The sequence below is a fragment of the Orcinus orca genome, chromosome 5 (assembly GCF_937001465.1).
Source record: "Orcinus orca chromosome 5, mOrcOrc1.1, whole genome shotgun sequence".
In the NCBI taxonomy this organism is placed as follows: domain Eukaryota; kingdom Metazoa; phylum Chordata; class Mammalia; order Artiodactyla; family Delphinidae; genus Orcinus; species Orcinus orca.
Window position 1 is genome coordinate 68,953,158 of NC_064563.1, and position 19,928 is coordinate 68,973,085.

General features: G+C 38.9%; 1 long non-coding RNA gene across 1 annotated transcript in view; it reads right to left on the reverse strand.

Annotated features, from left to right (window-relative positions):
- LOC117196063 (uncharacterized) overlaps window positions 1-19,928 on the reverse strand; it is a 46,651-nt gene that overhangs the window by 22,710 nt on the left and 4,013 nt on the right. Inside the window, exon 2 of the long non-coding RNA XR_004476062.2 lies at window positions 19,231-19,314. This is a non-coding gene — a long non-coding RNA (uncharacterized LOC117196063). The remainder of the gene's footprint in view (window positions 1-19,230; window positions 19,315-19,928) is intronic.

Sequence of the window (19,928 nt, forward strand, 5' to 3'; positions counted from 1 at the left end):
CTTCCTTTTTAACATATGCATTTGAAGCTATAAAATTTCCTCTAAGCACTGCTTTTGCTGAATCCGACAAATTTTGATGAACTGTGTTGTTATATTCATTTAGTTCCAAACATTTAAAATTTTTTATTGTGATTTCTTTTTTAACCCATGTGTTATTTAGAAGTGTGTTGTTTAATCTCCATATATTTTGGGATATCCACTAATCTGTTACTGACTTTTAGTTTAATTCCATTGTAGTCTGAAAGCATACATTGTATGATTTTTATTATTTTAAATTTGTTAGAGTGTATTTTATGGCCCAGAATGTAGTTTATCTCGGTGAATGTTTCATATGAGCTTGAGATAAATGTGTATTCTGCTGTTGTTGGATGAAGTAGTCTATAGATGTCAATTATATCCAGTATGATGATGCTGTTGAATTCAACTATGTTCTTACTGATTTTCTGCCTGCTGGATCTATCCATTTCTCATGGAGGAGTGTTAAAGTCTCCAACTATGATAGTTGATTCATCTATTTCTCATCTATCAGTTTTTGCCTTACATAGTTTGATGCTCTGTTGTTAGGTGCGTACACATTAAGGACTGTTACATCTTCTTGGAGAATTGACCCCTTTGTCCAAATGTATTGCCCTTCTCTATTTCTGATAGTTTTCTTTGCTTTGAAGTCTGTGTCTGAAATTAATATAGCTTCTCCTGCTTTCTTTTGATTAATGTTAGCATGTTATATTTTTTCCATCCATTTACTTTTAATCTATATGTGTCTTTATATTTAAAGTGTGTTTCTTGTAGAAAACATATAGTTGGGTCTTGTTTTTTAATAATATACTCTGGCAATCTCTGACTTTTAATTGGTGCATTTAGACCATTGACATTCAGAGTGATTATTGATAATAGTTGGATTAATATCTACCATATTTGTTACTGTTTCCTATTTGTTGCCCTTGTTCTTTGTTCCTATTTTTGTCTTCCAGTTATACTTCTTTTTTAACTTTTTAAGAGGTTGACTCAGGGTTTGCAATATACATTTATGACTAATGCAAATCTACTTTGAATATCACTTAACAGTAGTGTCAGTACCTTATAACAGCAGAATAATCCTAATTCCTCCCTCCGGTTGTTTGTATCATTGTTGTCATTCATTTCACTTATATATAAGCACAACTAAGCATATTTGTGTGTGCATATATTATGTATGATATATCTGTAAGCATACGTAATTTATTACATTGTTGCTATATTATTATTTTAAACAAACTGTTATCTGTGAGGTCAATTCAGAATAAGAAAAATGAAAGTTTTTCTTTTACCTCCACTGACTGCTTCTTCAGTGCTCTTCCTTTCTGTATATAGATCTAAGTTTCTGACCTACATTTTCCTTCTCACTAAAGAACTTCTTTTAACATTTCTTGCAAGGCAGATCTACTGGAAACAAATTCCCTCAATTTTTGTTTGCTTGAGAGAGTCTTTGTTTCTCCTTTACTTTTCAAGAATAATTCCATTGGGTCAGAATTCTAGGGTACAGCATTTTAGGGTGGTGGTTTTCTTCTCTCAACAATAAATATTTCACTCCATACTCTTGCTTGCACGGTTTCTGAGAAGTTGCATGTAATTCTTATTTTTATTCCTCTATAAATAAAGTATTTTTGGGACTTGCCTGGCAGTCCAGTGGTTAAGACTCTACGCTTCCACTGCAGGGGGTGCAGGTTCGATCCCTGGTCAGGGATCCCACATGCCGCACGCTGTGGCCAAAATTTAAAAAAGTACTTTTTCCTCCGGCTTCTTTCAGGGTTTTTTCTTTATTTTTGATTTTGTATAGTTTGAAAATGATGTGCCTAGGTATAGTATTTTTTGCATCTATCCTACTTGGTGGTATTCCCTAGGCTTCCTGGTTTGGTGCCTGACATTAATTTGGGGGAAATTCTTAATCATTATTATTTCATATATTTTTTTCTGTTCGTTGTTTTTCTTCTTCTGATATTCTCATTACATGTACAGCTGTTATAGTTGTCTCACAGTCCTTGGATATTGTTCTAGCTTTTTTATTTTTGTCTTTTTGCTTTTCAGTTTTGGAGTTTTGATATATGCTCAAGCTCAGAGATTCTTTCCTTAGCTGTGTCCAGTTTACTAATAAGCCCACCAAAAGCATTCTTCATTTCTGTCACGGTGTTTTTGATTGTTAGCATTTATTTCTTAGGGTTTCCATCACTCTGCTACATTGCCCATCTTTTTTTTTTTTGTAAAAACATGATGCAATTGTCTTCTAAATTACAGTGTTTATAAGATAGCTACCAAACTTGTTTCTATTTTTTTAAATAAATTTATTCATTTATTTTTGGCTGTGTTGGGTCTTTGTTGCAGTGTGCAGGCTTCTCATTGCAGTGGCTTCTCTTGAGGCAGAGCACTGGCTCTAGGTGCGTGGGCTCAGTAGTTGTGGCTCACAGGCTCTAGAGCACAGACTCAGTAGTTGTGCCGCAGAGGCTTAGTTGCTCCGCAGCATGTGGGATCTTCCCAGACCAGGGCTTGAACCCGTGTCCCCTGCATTGGCAGATGGATTCTTAACCACTGCGCCACCAGGTAAGTCCCTGCCCATCTCTTCTTACATGCTGTCTACTTTATCCTTTAGAGCCCTTAGCATATTATTCATAATTATTTTAAATTCCCTGGGCTGATAATTCCAACATTCCTGCCATGACTGGGCCTGATGCTTGCTCTGTCTCTTTAAATTGTGTTTTTTTGCATTTTAATATACCTTGTAATTTTTCTCAATAACTGAATGTGATATACTGGTTAAAAGGAACTGCTAGGGCTTCCCTGGTGGCGCAGTGGTTGACAGTCCGCCTGCCGATGCAGGGGACACGGGTTTGTGCCCCAGTCCGGGAGGATCCCACATGCCGCGGAGCGGCTGGGCCCGTAAGCCGTGGCCGCTGAGCCTGCGCGTTCGGAGCCTGTGCTCCGCAACGGGAGAGGCCACAGCAGTGAGAGGGCCACGTACCGCAAAAAAAAAAAAAAAAAGGAACTGCTATAAATAGGCCTTTAGAAATGTGGTGATAAGGTGTGGGGGAAGGGGAAGCATTTATAGTCCTATGATTACGTCTCAGTTGTTTAGTGGGTCTGTACCTCTGGACTGCGAACTTCACAGGGTTTCTCAGTTTCTCTTCTCCCCCCTTTAGGTGGAACAAGAAGGCTAGAGTGGGCTGGAATAGTATACTTTCCCTCCCCTGAGACAGTTAGGTCTGATAAAACCCTAGCAGGCTAGGCTCTGGTTAACTAGTTTCTTCTGAGGGCAGGCCTTGTTACAAAGAACAGAGTGCTCTGGCATATTTTGAAATGATTTCTTTCCCCTTCCCCTGAGGGAAGTGTAAGGAGACTTTTCTCCAATATTTATTGTGAAAATCTGGTCAAGCTCCTAGATGTAAACTCACAAAACTGTGCCCGCCCCTAACCATCCACCCTCCCCCAAGACCAGGTATCTCTGGTGTTTTTAACTCTCAGAGTTATCCACACTGAGCCTCTAGTAATTTGTCAAATTACAGTTCATATATTCCTACTCTTGTACTACTTGCCATGGTGTTTTCCACTTGTGGGAGGTTTCTGCTTAGGCAAGCCATGACTCCCTGTATTCATCTGTCTGTCCAATCCTGGGAGCAAACATTTGCCCTGTGTCCAACCTCCTCTTACAGATCCAAGAGGAGTTGTTAATTTTTCAGTATGTTAAGCTTTTTGCTTATTGTTGGGACAAAGTGGTGACTTCCAAGCTCATTATTACACAACTGGGACCAGAATTCTGTGAGTTTTTAATATATTTAATTATAGATCTAAGACTTAAAGTCTGAGTTGAGAATAATAATATATGTTTTGACAAATTAGAAATAATGCATTTAAAAATGGAAGTTTCAAGAAGAGATAAAGATGAAAGTAGATCCTACCTATTACACAGACACTGTGTAGGAGTTCAGAGGTACTACTGAAAAGGAACACTGGAAGGTAAAAAGTTAAATAAAACCACAGCTAACATCATACTCAATAGTGAAAAGCTGAAAGCATTTCCTCTAGGATTGGCAACAGGACAAGGATGCCCACTCTTGCTACTTTTATTCAAAATAGTATTGGAAATCCTGGCCACAGTGGTTGGACAAGAAATAGAAAAGGAAGGAACCCAAACTGGAAGGGAGGAGGTAAGGCTGCCACTGTTTGCAGATGACATGATACTATACTTGGAAAATCCTAAAGACACCACCAGAAAACTACTAGACCTCATCAATGAATTCAGTAAGGTTGCAGGATACCAAATTAACATACAGAAATCTGTTTCATTTCTATGTACTAACAACAAACTATCAGAAAGAGAAATTAAGGAAACAATTCCACTTACCATCAGGTCAAAAGAATAAAATACCTAGGAATAAACCTACCTTAGGAGGTAAAAGGCCTGTACTTAGAAAACTCTAAGACACTGATGAAAGAAATGGAGGATGACACAAACAGATGGAAAGATATACCATGTTCTTGGGCTGGAAGAATTAATATTGTTAAAATGACCATACTACCCAAGGCAATCTATAGATTCAATGCAATTTCTATCAAAATGCCAATGGCATTTTTCACAGAACTAGAACAAAAATTTTTTTAATTTGTATGGAAACACAAAAGACCCTGAATAGCCAAAACAATCTTGAGAAAGAACAGAGCTGGAGTAATCATGCTCCCTGGCTTCAGATTATACTACAAAGCTATAGTAATCAAAACAGTATGGTACTGTTACAAAAATGGACACATAGATCAATGGAACAGGAGAGAAAGCCCAGAAATAGGCACACACACTCATGGTCAATTAATCTACAACAAAGGAGGCAAGAATATACAATGGAGAAAACACAGTCAGTTCAATAAGTGGTGGTAGGAAAACTGGATAGCTACACGTAAAATAATGAAGTTAGAACATTCTCTTAACACTATACACAAAAATAAACTCAAAATGGATTAAAGACCTAAATGTGAGACTGGAAACCATAAAACTCCTAGAGGAAAACATAGGCAGGACACTCTTTGACATAAATTGCAGCAATATTTTTTTTGGATCTGTCTCCTAAAGCAAAGGAACTAAAAGCAAAAATGAACAAATGGGACCTAATTAAACTTAAAAGCTTTTGCACATCGGAAACCACTGACAAATGAAAAGACAACCTACTGAATGTGAGAAAATATTTGCAAATGATATGACTGATTAGGAGTTAATATCCAAAGTATATAAATAGCTCATACAACTCAACATAAAACAAACAACCCAATTAAAAAATGGACAGAAGAACTGAATAGACATTTTTTCTGAAGAGGAAATGCAGATGGCCAATAGCCCCATGAAAAGATGCTTGACATCACTAATAATCAGGGAAATGCAAATCAAAACCACAATGAGATATTCACCTCACACCTGTCAGAATGGCTATCATCAGAAAGAACACAAATAATGAATATTGGAGAGGACACAGAGAAAAGGGAACCCTCCTACACTGTTGTTGGGAATATAACTTGTTGCAGCCACTGTGGAAAACAGTATGGAGGTTTTAAAAAAACCTAAAAATACAACTACCATATGACCCAACAATTCCACTCCTGGGTATATATCTGCAAAAAACAAGAACACTAATTCAAAAAGATACATGCACCCCAATGTTCATAGCAGCATTATATACAATAGTCAAGATGTGGAAGCATCCCAAGTATTCATCAACAGATGAACAAATAATATATATTATTATTACCCAGCTATAAAAAAGAATGAAATTTTGCCATTTGCATCAACATAGATGGACATGGATAATATTATGCAAAGTGAAATAAGTCAGAGAAAGACAAATAGTGAATTATATCACTTATATGTAGAATCTAAAAAATAAACTAGTGAATAAAACAAAAAAGCAGCAGACTCACAGATACAGAGAAAAAACTAGTGGTTACCAGTAGGGGGAGGGGCAAGATAGGGGCAGGGGATTAAGTGGTAGAAACTACTATGTATAAAATAAAAAGCTTCCATGTTTTGGCTATTGTAAATAGTGTTGCTATGAACAACGGGGTATCATTTCAAATTAGAGTTTTCATTTTTATTTTCTTCAGATAAATATGCAGGAATTGCTGAAACATACAGTAATTCTATTTTTAATTTTTTGAGGAAACTCCATACTGTTTTCCACAGTGGCTGCACCAATTTTCATTCCCACCAACAGTGCATTAGTGTTCTCTTTTCTCCACATCTTCATCAACACTTGTCTTTTTGATAATAGCCCTTCTTACAGATGTGATGTGATATCTCATTGGATTTTTTCTTTCTTCTGTTCAGCTTGGGTGATATCCACTACTCTGCCTTCCAGTTTGCTGATCCATCCTCTGTTATCATTTTATCTATTGTTGATTCCTTCTAGTGTATTTTTTTTATTTATTTAAATAAATTAATATTTATTTATTTACTTATTTTTGGCTGCATTGGGTCTTTGTTGCTGTGTGCAGGCTTTCTCTAGTTGCAGTGAGCGGGGGCTACTCTTCATTGCAGTGCGCAGGCTTCTTGTTGCAGTGGCTTCTCTCGTGGAGCACGGGCTCTAGGTGCACAGGCTTCCGTAGTTGTGGCACATGGGTTCAGTAGTTGTGGCGGACAGGCTCTAGAGTGCAGGCTCAGTACTTGTGGCTCACGGGCTCAGTTGCTCCGAGGCATGTGGGATCTTCCCAGACCAGGGCTCGAACCCATGTCCCCTGCATTGGTAGGCGGATTCTTAACCACTGTGCCACCAGGGAATTCCCTCTAGTGTATTTTTAATTTCAGTTATTGTATTCTTCAGCTGTGTTTGGTTCTTATTTATATTTTCTAACTCTTTATTAAAATCCTGTGTCTATCTATTCTTAAGTTTGGTGATTATCTTTATGATCATTACGTTGAACTCTTATTGGGTATCTCCACTTCACTTAGTTCTTTTTCCAGGGTTTTATCTTGTTTGAAACATATTTCTCTATCTCCTCATTTTGCCTAATTCTCTATGTTTATTTCTATGTATTAGGTAGGTCAGTTACATCTCCTTGATCTTGGAGAAGTGGCCTTATGTAGGAGACGTCCTATGGGGTCCTGCAGCACACTCCCCTCTGGTCACCAGAGCTAAACACTCAAGGGGTATCATATTATCCAACTTTCCCTAATCTGATAGATTAGAAATAGTATTTCATTGTAATTTTACTTTGCATTTCTCTGAGTAAGGCTAGATATCTTTTTATATGTTTTAAGAGCCATTTTTTATAACTTTCTTGTGTATATATGTAGTCTGTTAAAACCTTTTGCCCATTTTTCTGTCATATGTGTGTTCTGGGCATCAGAACACTCCATGAAAATGAGGAACTTGATCTGTTACAAGATCAGGGTCTCCAAAAATTAGACAAATCTGTCATTTATGAGAAGCAAAATTATTTTTAATGTGTAGATAAGGAAATCTCCCCATGAGTCTTCATAAAGATATTAGACATGTTTATGAATATATACACATGAATATATATTTATATTTATGTACATAAATGAATTATATTAAACAAATCTATCTGTTGATCGATATATATACATACACATACTAATTTTAGCATTTCTTAATGGAAGTTGTAGATAAGATTATTTTATTCCTGCATCACTTCAATTGTTTCTTCCTTACAGTTGTCCTTTTACTTCCTTATTGGGTGACATTTGGCTTTATGTTCAAGGGTCTTTTTGCAGTTTTAGCTCAGTTTTGTCCTAGCGATAACCACCTTCCTGGGGTGAATACCAACACGGATATAAGCCTTCTCCTGCTGCACATGTTCAATGTGGATGACACATCTTCCTATCACCTGGACCACCTTGCCAATCTGCTGACCTTCTAGTGTCCAATCCAGTGTCCTCACACAAACTGAACTTCAACATCCTTTCAGATGGGCATGAATCGAACATTGTACTTCTGTCTCAGCAACTTAGAAAGTGGGGAGGGCAATCTTCCTACAAATGTGGGAAGACACATTGAATTGCCTTTTATTTTTAGGGTTCTTGCTCTAGTCAGAAGTTACACAGGGATTAAACTTCATTTTGGCTACTATTGTTTTAGCAATGACCACAAGAGGAAAAAAAAGCTGATAGATACTTTTATTTATCTTCCTACTCTTTTCTATGATCCTCACTAGCTCAGAATATCTGTCAAGAGGAAGAAGGCAAGTGAGGGACTGATCCTGAGGAGCAGTGGACCAGTCCTGTGCAGGCTGCAGATGTCCAACAAACCAGCAGCCGAGAGGGACGGAGCTCTCTAATGTTTCTGTGACGGTTGGTGCTGGTGCGTGACAGTTACCTCGATTTTATGGGCCTCATCAAAAGGAGAGAAGATCCTAACTGACCACAGATTCCATTAGAAGACATATGGCCTGTGCTCAAAACATAACCTGAGTTAGGAAACTTATTGTCTTGAACCTGTACAACTAAAATTTTTTTCAATTATCAGTGCCAGAGTGTAGTCAAAGCCCTTGGAGCCGCCAGAAGTCAGCCCAGACCTCCACTCAGAAAGAGACTGTTCCAAGGTAGAGATTCTGCTGACCAGCCAGCTAAACCCAGAGCAGAGTCAGGCCACTGAAACTCAGCATTTAATGAAAAACTTACCCTTCTTATTGCCTCACAGTTTACAGAGTTTTTTCCTCAATACCTTTCAAGATTCATAACCTACCAAGGAAAGTAGCCTCTAATTTTCAGATGAAATACTAAGGCTCAGAGAGGTCTGCTCCAGTTGTCCAATATGATACAACTGTTGGGAAGAGCCATGACTTCAAGATACCAGGCTCCTTGTTCTCTCCTTTTTGTTTCTGGATTTATTCTGACAAGATTCTTCCCAGCATTGTAAAGCAATTATACTCCAATAAAGATGTTTAAAAAAAAAAGATTCTTCCCAGAAGCAAAGACCATTTCTACAGAGTCCATGATTTCAGAACGAAGTCTGACATTTTAAAATTTGGGAGTAAAGATTTGTTCAATTAGCTAGGCTCAGGATACAGAAATACATAATTTTATACATGGATCCCTTTTTCCTCCACCATAGCTTTTCCCAACGTGATGCCAACAAGTTCATTCAACCCAGTATAACCACTCCTGTAATGCATAGTCCAGCTCTTTCCTCCACTGTCCCACCACTGGGTTGTCTTTATCTACTTTGTCTTAGGTCTTTAATATTGCTCTAATTCCTGCAGATGTAGGATCTATTTTTCAAAAATTTATGCCCTAAAAACATCAATGTCCTAGGCCTTTTCATTTTCCAGTTTTATTTGCCATTTTTTCTAAGTCTACAATTATACCCACTCATGTCTTTTACATTCACCTCAGATACATTTCTGTGCTCAAGTCAGCTACACATTTACAAGGTAGAGCCTCCCATTCAATTTTGAAAATAGGGAATTCCCTTCTAATATCAGAGGAAAAGATGCTACTGACACCTTAGTACAAAGAAAAACATACCCTTCCTTTGCAAAGATGTAGCCTTGCACAAGGGCATGGCTTGGCAAGGGAAATTCTGACAGAGCTTTAGTCTCCACTAACTTCCTTGGCCAGCCATCTTTGTGTCACACCCCAATTGCACAATCATACCAGGTAGCCCTCGGTCTGGGATCCATGAAGAATATACCTTAAGATTTTGTTTAGTGGCTGACAAGCCAAGTAGACATGGTCGTCTCACAGTCTGTCATTACATCTGCAAGATTTAATACTCTCCCCAGTCTACTTAATTAGTTCCATGAGGGTAGGAACTCTGTTTTTACTCACTCCATATGCCAGTGCCTGGTACAATAGTAAGCACTCATTACTTCTTCAATCCTTTTTATAACTGTGGCTTCAATTCTTTGGGCAAAGCAGAAAGTTTACTTTATAACTCAGACATGGCCACTGCTCAACAGTTTATCTATGGCAAACATGGGGACCATTACAGAGAAGAGTGAAGATGGGCAGCCAATTCAAAAGCAGAGACTGCTAACTGTAATAGCTAGCTAAGCTAACAAATTCTGGGCTAGCACCTACAATTGCTTCTGAATACTATCTCATTTAACTAGAGTAGCAATATAAATGACTGAATCTGTGACTGGTTCTTAACGGACCACTGTGATATTTACAATTTATCAGTTACCTCCTGTTTTTTCTAATCCCATTCTTGTGTCTTCCTCCAATCCATTTGCCATACCACAGCCAGTATGAAAACTAACCTGATTAATGTGTTTTTCAGTTCAAAATCTTTCAATGTCTTTCTTGCTTAGGAAAAAAGATAAAATTCTATCCTGCTTTGCAAAGCCCTCTGTGATTTGGCGTCTACTTACCTCTGCACGCTCATCTCAAGTCATTCTCTTTACTTTCTATGCTCTGGCCACCATCCTTTCACTTCCTTAGGCCTATGAGGCTCACTGCTGCTCAGGGCATTCACACATGCTGTTTCCTCTGTCTAAAATTCTTCTTCCCCCCACCACAATCGCCACTTACCTGACTCTTGCCTCTCCTACAGTTCTTAGCTTAACTCAAGTTCTGATTGGCATACTGAGTGCATAATATAATGTGGGTCCACCCTCTCGCCCAGTAACTCTACTTCCTAGCAGCCAATTCTTTTCTTCCATAGTTCTTATCCCATTCTGTCCCAATCTATACATCTGTATGATTTGATTAGCATCTATCTCTACCTGTGGACAGTAATTCCACGAAGGTCTGTTTGGCTCGCTGGTATATCCTCAGCGTTACTTAGGGGTTTGGCATATAACCTGGATTCTAGTGTTACACTGAATAAATGAAAGTACAGTTTTTAAGGATCACAGAGACATATTAACATGGGATGGGGGAAGGTAACATGAGGAAGTAAGAAGTAAAAGCAGACAAGAAAGAGCATCCCTGGCATCAGCCAGGGCTCATCTCATCGCCATTCAGATCCCACAGCAGCTCAGGAGCAGTTCTTGAGCCGCAGTGATCTGAGTCATCCAGCAGCTATGATGGTGTCTCAGCAACAAAAGTAAGCGCCCCTTGGTTCCTGCAGTTCCTGACTTCTTCCTGCTATTCATTTCTCAGCAACACTCTTCTGCTTCTCTTGTTAACTATCCATCATGAGGAAGTTTTTTAATCTTAAAAAAATTGTTCTTATGAAAAAAGTTAACTCATTACAGAAAAATTAAAGAAAAAAGAACACTAAAAAGCTATTATCCCATTTATCTAGAAAGAAAATAACAGCTTGATATAAAAGCCTTCTAGAAAATACATATGTACACATAGAAATTACCTTCCTATAAACTGAGACATTTACAGATACAATTTTGTAACTTCTATTCTTAATACACAAATTTTCCTGGAACTTTATAAGTTGTCACAATAACCCTTTATATTTGGAGATCTTAAATCTGTTCCAGTGTTACACTATTACAAATAATACAAAACAGAAATAGCTGGTTGAAAATAAATAGGAATCTAAAAAGAAAGTAATTCACTTCCACAAAACTTAAAATATGAACATATACATTTAAACTGGTAATGTGTTGTAAAACCACCTCATGGTATATTTATATTACTACTATTTTAAGAACCAGTACCTGTGGATATTAATTTTAAAAAAATCTAATTGTCAAAATTGTCTAACTTGCTGTCTTCTGAACTTTCAAATTGTGTGCCACCACTCCACTGGAGGATCTTAGACCTCCCATGAATAAGAAATGTTAACTTCTGAACTTAGGGTTAAGAGGCCAAATAATTATTTTTAATGGATTTAGATGCAAAAAAAGTCTAGGTCTCAGATAGTGAGAGTAAATTATGGCAGCACAGTCCTACTGCAAACAGTGCTAGAGATATGTGAGCAGTATGGATGTGTTGTGACAGAGGAAATTTTTTTCCCCAACCCTAAGGTGGCAGGGGTAGTGGTAGTGTGGAAAAATTATGGAGTCTGTCTGAGTTCACATAGCGTCTATTTGCCTGTTAACCCAGCCTTTTCACATGTGACCCAAGCTATTCTCTTGGCTTTCATCCCATAATCATCTTGTTGCTAGATGTCTATTCTATGTCCACCATCTCCTCTAAGGTGCAGGTAGAAAGAAGGGGAAGAAACTAGGGCAAAAGGGCATATGCCCTGAGGCTATCCCCTTTTAAGGGGCTTTACTAGAAACCCTTCCACACCTTTAATTACACCTCAGTGACAAGAACCGTGTCACACTGTCATCCTTATCAGTAGTGGAGGCTGGACAATGTAGTTTTTTAGCTGAGAACATTGCCACCTCCATGCAAATCAGGATTCTGTTAATAAAGAAGAAGAAAAGAGTAAAGAGGTAGTTAACTAGCAGTCTCTTATACACAGTTTTGGAAAAGATGGCTTAAGGAGACTTCTGGGAATTTCAGTTCCCAAAATAACCAAAGCAAAATGGGGGGAAATGTAAAAAGTTCTCAGTAGAACGACCTACTGGTCTGGCTACTAAAAGATAGGGTAAAAAAAACCCAAACTGATGGGCAATCCATAAACGTTATGGTCAGGAAATACCAAGAAAACTAATAGCGATTACCAACCTTACTGTCTGCTCTTCAACCCTAATACCGAAACTTCAGACAGTTCTGAAACAAATGCCCTAGAGGGGAGGCCAGTGTCCTCAGACTAGGACACTTTCCTCATTGGGAACACTTGGGAACAGGAGGCTTTATGTACAGGTAACAGACTAGTACGTACATAGCGTGGGGTACAGAGTGGGGTGTGGTTAAGACACAGATGTTCCATGGAAACCAAGCCACAGGGACCTCTGCAGGAGTCTATAGGCTAACGGACATAACAACAGACAGGTCTGGAAACACTGAATGGGTAATAAAGAAAGGAAAGACATAACTACTATCTCTGCCCCATCTTCTCCTCTTCTCCCCATACAAAGAAAGAACCTTTAGCTACCTATCAAGTTCACCCTAGGTTGACCAAATGATGACCTTGGGCAGCTACAGAAAGCAACTAGCTGACTTGGATCTACTCTGCGGATGATTTTACCATTTCTACTATAACAATTTCTACCATTTCTACTCAGAAAAAGCTTGGAAGGGTGCAAGGGAAGAAATCGACTGGGCTGCCACCAAACCCAATGAGAGGACCATCCCCTCCCTTGAGAACACTGGTTCTACTGGCTAGGGTTCTTGAAATCACTCTCATTTGAAAGTCTTCTCAATGAAGACTTCATTGTAGTAAGACAAAGATGTGCAGTAGGACAAAAATATTTATTGATTTATTGTACTATTCCAGGTATTAGTTCCCAGTAAAGTGAATGAGTACAGGGCTCTCCTCCGGGGCTCTTGGGCTAGGAGCTCTTACCCAGTGTTGCCCAAAATTTCAATGCCAACACATACAGCTGTTAGCTGGAGCTAACTCTGCATGGAAACTTGGAAAGAAATTCAAAGAGGTATCTGGTACCCGCATTGAAGATAGTGAAGATAAATTCTAGAAGGTCTGGCTATAATACCAGTATAAATAAGGTTACAGCCAATAAGCTAGAGGTCCTCATTCTAGTATAATACAACAGCACTGGTTATAACAGCAGTTCTATCTTGAAGGAATGATCACACTAGACATTTCAGGTAATTCAGAACACCTGTAATAATTGGCTTTTCTCAAGAAAAGACTAAACTGCATATATTTGGCCATATGCCAAGTTATCTAATTAGTCTAGAGGCTGCATATATAGAATAATACAGATCTCAACTGTGAACATACATACTTCATTCCAGAACAACTGAAGGATGCGAAATCATGGTAAATTTCAGAACCTGCATAGTTTATGCAAAGGCTAAATTTAAGAGTGATAATGGAGGCCCTATTGCAGTTATAAGAGAAGATACATGTGGGGATGGGAGCACATTAAACTTCTGAAATCTCTATCAGCTGGAACAGGGTTAACTGTAGCTGGCCATTTAACTGGAGCTGTCAGAGAAATGACCCATTCCCCAAACCCTGAGACACTTCCTGGACCCTGCTGTCCTAAGCACAGTCCCCAATCCTGTCCATATATGCTTCTCTTGAGGCTGAGCTGAAGGGAATAGGCACCAGTACTTGTAACATCAAGGATGCTCATAAAGATCTTATCTTATAACACCCATATTAAGTACCAAAAACTGGACTCTGGGTTTTGGCAGAAAGTGTACGCCCACTCCTAATTCTCCTACCTATTGGATATGAGGACCAATCCAATGGCTGCATGAAAAGTACAGTAGGTGCTGCTATTTGGGACTAACTAGACCAGCACTGGGAGCCACTAAATGGCTCCCTAAAATCCTTATTGGGATCCGGGACAGAATTTATAATCTCCAAAGTTTAGATTGACAAAGCAACTCAGAGATCTGTGATACAGCTACTATATATTTGCAACAGTAATGCTGAAGAAATGGTAGTCATAAGATATACAGTGGTCTAAAACCACATGTCCTTAATGTTATATTCTAGCTAGGAAGGAGGACCATGTGCTATTAAAGAGAAAAAATACCTATATCCCAATTCCCAAAACACATGGGATTCAATAAGATATATCCATAAGGAAGTGGCTAAGCTGAGTGAATTTCATGTGGTCCTGGTTTTCCATACCTTGTGATAAAGTGGGAATTTATATTAAGGAAGTTTATTATTTGTGAACTAAATATTTCTATTTTAAGTGATGAGATATATGAAAATAATGATGGCATCATGTTGGTCTGGAGTCATCATATTGGTCTAGACAAAAGTTGTCAACTAAGGGGTAGACTGTGGTGGGTCATGACTTGTAATTTAAAAAGTCCGTGGCTGCAAAAAGCTCTATGGAAAGCCCCCTTGTTATGTGTAGCTCTGAACTGGAGAGTTCCTACATTCTGTGTTTCAGGTTGAAGGTCTGTATTCAAAACATGAGCTTTAGGTCCAGTAATAAGGTTGCTAGAGTATAGATTTACTGGTTTACCTATCAATGACATCACCCTCTAAACTGATTTAAAAAAACAGACTGCGGAGACTCAGTGCCCCTCTAACCTGGCGGGACTCCCATCCTGCATTAGTCCCATAAACCCACAGATTCAGGGCACATCTCAAGGAGAGAAAAGAAAGGCACTGGGAGCAGCACCTGTTGTCCTACCTTAAGGCATTCTCTGCTCTAACTAGCTGAGTTATAGCCTTCACCTGAGATAAGCTAATTCTTGCTACCACCAGGGTTAAATCCTGACATGTATCCTGACCCACAGCTTCCAGGGGTCATGGGCTCTTACCACAACCAACAGTTCCCCCTTTCAGGGAATCCTGACGTCATCAAGTGACTGTCAAACATCCTTAAAATTCTCTAGAAATAGCTGTCAGAGTGTGTTCATTCCTACCCCAAGCCTAGCCTACAGGGATTGTTATAAATCCCAACTGTTAAGCACTAATTAGAGTACTCAAGATGAAGCATCTCACCAAATTCTTACAATCTCTGACCTCTAAAATGCCTACCAGTTTACCTTCCAAATGGTCAAATGCAGGATTAGTGTATTTCTATTTCCAATCCCCTTCAAAAGATACCTAAAGATAAACATAACAGACTCATCCTTACCCAGAAAGAATGTGCTCTGACTTGTCAGGAACAAGTTGGGAAGGGGTATTTCCTCTTTGAGAATCTTGCCTACCTCAAGGGATCAACCTGACAGGAAAAAAAGGGGATGTGATATACTTTGGGGGTCGGGGAGAGAGGTGGTTAAAATATCCATCAAATGCTTAGTACTTGACAGCAAATAAAGTTTGGGGCACTCCACGTGCTATCCCAGACAGAAACCTTAATAGAGATAAGAGTGTAAACCATTTATGCTTCCTAAATTTCATGTCTCCAGACTTGTGAAAGCTATGGAAAAACTAAACCTCATAGAAAGTGCCACACATTGTGAAATGGATCCTGTACTAGGCGCATCTCTGCATTTTGTGAGGCTTTCTGAAATTGTGGGAAGCATTCCTTGGAACCCACTAGTAAAAGTCAGAACATTTTGGAGTGATTAAATGTCATAAATATGCAACCCTGGGAATCTTTTCACAAGGAGAGTTTTTGTATCAAAATCATCTTGTGTGTCCCATGTGTGGATAAAGGTATAAGCTAAAAACAGAAGGTGTTTTTTTTTTTAAGGATATCAACATCCATGTATTTTTAATGTTTTGAAAAACCACAGTATTTTGAAAACCTGCTGTGCATTAATGATGTATTTTGCAGATTGCCCGTTTCTGCTAATGGTCGTTTAGGTTGTTCACAACAGGCCTACAGCTGAAAACAACTATAAAACTGGATAAAATGTATTTAAAATTATCTTTTTAAAAGCATCAAAGAGATTATAAAAGAGGAAGGAATTATCAGCACAAAGTAAAGAGAAGCCAAGAATCTAGAAAAGTAGATACGCCTGAAGCTAATCCCAGAAAATTAGAAACTCCATTCTGATGGCCTTTCAGGGTGCAGAAGGGAATAGAAAACAAAACTCTGGGTCCATGCAAGTTGGGGACTCTGACAGGAGACCTTCCCCTACAACAATATGGGTTCCAGGATCTCAGAGTGAAGGTGAACAAGAATTGGAATAACCTGGGGAGAATTAAAACAGAATAACAATCCCTGCGTATTCTAGGAAATAGCAAACTTTGAACAGGTGGTCCCAGACTGGTAGTGCCCCTGGGTGCCTGGCAGAAGTAAATGCAAATAGTCTTTGGAGCAAAGTATTTTCATTATAGGCCTCACAATTATTCCTACAAAATAACCTTTCAAGTGCAATGACTAGCACAGAGTCAAATATACCCAGGATATAGGAAAATTAAAATTAGTGAATAAAGCAGACAACAGAAAGAGATCAACAGAAACTCTAGATGTAGGGCTCAGGATCTGTGTCTTAATAGGCCACCCAGGTTTTTCTGATATACGCTAAAGTTTGAGAATCAATGCTTTATACTTTAATCATATAAATATGCATCCTACAAAAAAATGTATAAGTGTATTAGGTCTGGGGAAGGGCCCAAGAATTTGCATTTCTAACAAATTCCCAGATGATGCTGATGCCAGACCATCCTATGAGAACCACTGGTATAGAAAAAAGGAATTACTACACAGGACAGGATAGTGGTCACCTGTGGGGAGGAGAAGAGCTGTAATTTGGAAGCAACATGCAGAAATTTCCTGGAATGCTGGCAACTTTCTATTTCTTGATGTCAGTGGTGATTACACGGTGTAATCATTATATGTTTATATTTGAATGCACAGTGAGATCACTGGCTGTCCTTCTTCCATTCAGTCATATATGTCAAATGCCACTGCACTAATCTTACCCATCTTCATCCTGCCACCCTCATTTAAAATCAATTTCTAAAGTATAAAAAGTTAATAAAGTTGTGAGATGTAAATTCCTCAACTTCAGTTCCTAGTGTAATTAGCTCACAAAATTAAATTCCTACAAAACTAAAAAAACAACTATCAAACTTTTAACAAGAAAAAGTGTACAATATAAAAAATGACTGCTTTTTTCCCTAAGTGAAAAGAAAGGGGGAACTTCCTACTTCAAAGAGGAAAAGATACAAATACAATCATTTTTGCCTTTGTGAGAATATCAGGTTCATATATAAATGAGTGCCACTTAAGAGCTATATAAAGTCATCTAGCTCACCCTGTAGGTATAAAGAGGATATCAGTGATTACTGTCAGGCTAGGTTAAGACTTCATCCCATCCACGGTTTTAAACTATTCTTTGTTATAATAATCACTTGGTTTGAAAACCAATCATAAGTCCTCAAAGCATCCTACTCTTGCAAGAAAGTCAGAGTCCCTGCTACAGACTCATCAAAAGTTGTGGATATACCTATTGACTGTCCTACTCTATGCGCCCTCTGGATTACCAGAACTGGTTTGGAAGATTGCAGGATCTTCTAGTCATTTGTGAATCTTATAGTGTTTCTTGTGAGTTGATGATGTCCTTGTCACTTTCAAACTAAAGTTCTTTATACATACCATTCATTCGTTTTATTCTCACTTTATCATAAATGGTACTGATAAAATTTTTCAGCCTCAATTTTTTTCTATGTGGCAAGTAGCTTCCGAGTAATCTTCAATTTTGAAACTGAAAGTATTCAATTATTTATTTTTATTTTATTTATTTATTTTTATTTTTTTTTTTTGCGGTACGCGGGCCTCTCACTGTTGTGGCCTCTCCCGTTGCGGAGCACAGGCTCCGGACGCGCTGGCTCAGCGGCCATGGCTCACGGGCCCAGCCGCCCCGCGGCATGTGGGATCTTCCCGGATCGGGGCACGAACCCGTGTCCCTTGCATCGGCAGGCGGACTCTCAACCACTGCGCCACCAGGGAAGCCCGTATTCAATTATTTTATACAGAAAATACTTGACACAGAAGTAGCAATCTTCCTGCAAGTTGTTTTTTCCACATTACCAGGTTATCTGCAAAACGGGAAGTTTCCACCAAATATTTGATCACACTGGTCTGTGTAACTCATATTCCACTGACTTGTAGTAAGTTCAAGGCACCACTGTAAAATTTGCTGAATCCATTTCCTTACTTAGCATGTCCTCTTTTAGTTTTCTGCACATCTTTGTTTGGTATGTAACCTAAAATCAAAATGTTACTTAAGAGCCTTTTTTGGGCTTCCCTGGTGGCACAGTGGTTGAGAGTCCGCCTGCCGATGCAGGGGACATGGGTTCGTGCCCCGGTCCGGGAAGATCCCACATGCTGCGGAGTGGCTGGGCCCGTGAGCCATGGCCGCTGAGCCTGCGCGTCCGGAGCCTGTGCTCCCGCAACGGGAGAGGCCACAACAATGAGAGGCCCGCATACAGCAAAAAAAAAAAAAAAAAAAAAAAAAAAAGTAAAAATGAACAAGTGCAATTCATGTTAATGCTTAATATATCCAAAATATCATTTCAACATGCAACTTATTTTAAACAATTGAATATTTTACTATAAAAAGTGAGACTTTGAAATCTGGAGCTCTTTGCACATTTAGAGCATATCGTATTTCAGACAGCCACCCTTCAAGTGCTCAGGAGCACCTGTAGTTTGTGGCTACAGAATTGAACGGCCCAGCTTTAGAATCTCCATCTCCAAGTCTCTTACTTCCTCTGAACCATGTCAAACAATGCAGCCTCTGCTCTCTGCATTCCCCCACACCCACCTGCACCAGCCCTTCCAGGGCACCTGTAAAAACAGTCCCAGAGCACCCACCCATCGATACATGATTAGCTGATTCCTTACCTGTTTCTCTCCTTAGGCAAGGAACCAAACATTGTTGCCCTCAGAGGTGTAGCATTTCCACATTTTGCACATTCTTCAAAGACCCTAAAATATGAGGAGTGGAGGGTGAGCACTGGATCACAAAGGTCTCAATATTTCAACAACTCTCAGTTTAGTCAGTATAATCATCCCTCCTCTGTCTCTGGATGTCTTAGTAGCTACTGAGAGGTCTAGAGAAGAACCCTTGTAATTATATTTTTGTGTAATTGAATGTCACCAAAGAAAGCCTTTGGGAAAAGAGGAGAGTTGGTGCATATTTGGCTGGGCCCAGTGAAAAATGAAAATGGGGGCCCTTTGTTCAAAAATGAAGAATTCTAAGATTTCGACTACAGAGCATTAAAGCAAGCACAGGTTCCTCTGATCACGGGGTCCTTCTGAGCCTGGAGCCCTGTGACTGCACAGGTTGGCCCTTTAAGAAGCTGGTCCTGGTTGAGGCTTATGTCTTTGGAGGAAGCAGGGAAGTGGTGAGATTCCCTGGACTATCCTTGAGGAAATGGACATTAAAAGGGACTCCAAAATCATTATCTACTGGAATTCACTGGGAAAGAGTTATTTTTTTTTAACATCTTTATTGGAGTATAATTGCTTTTCAGTGTTGTGTTAGTTTTTGCTGTAAAACAAAGGGAATCAGCTATATGCATACGTATATCCCCATATGC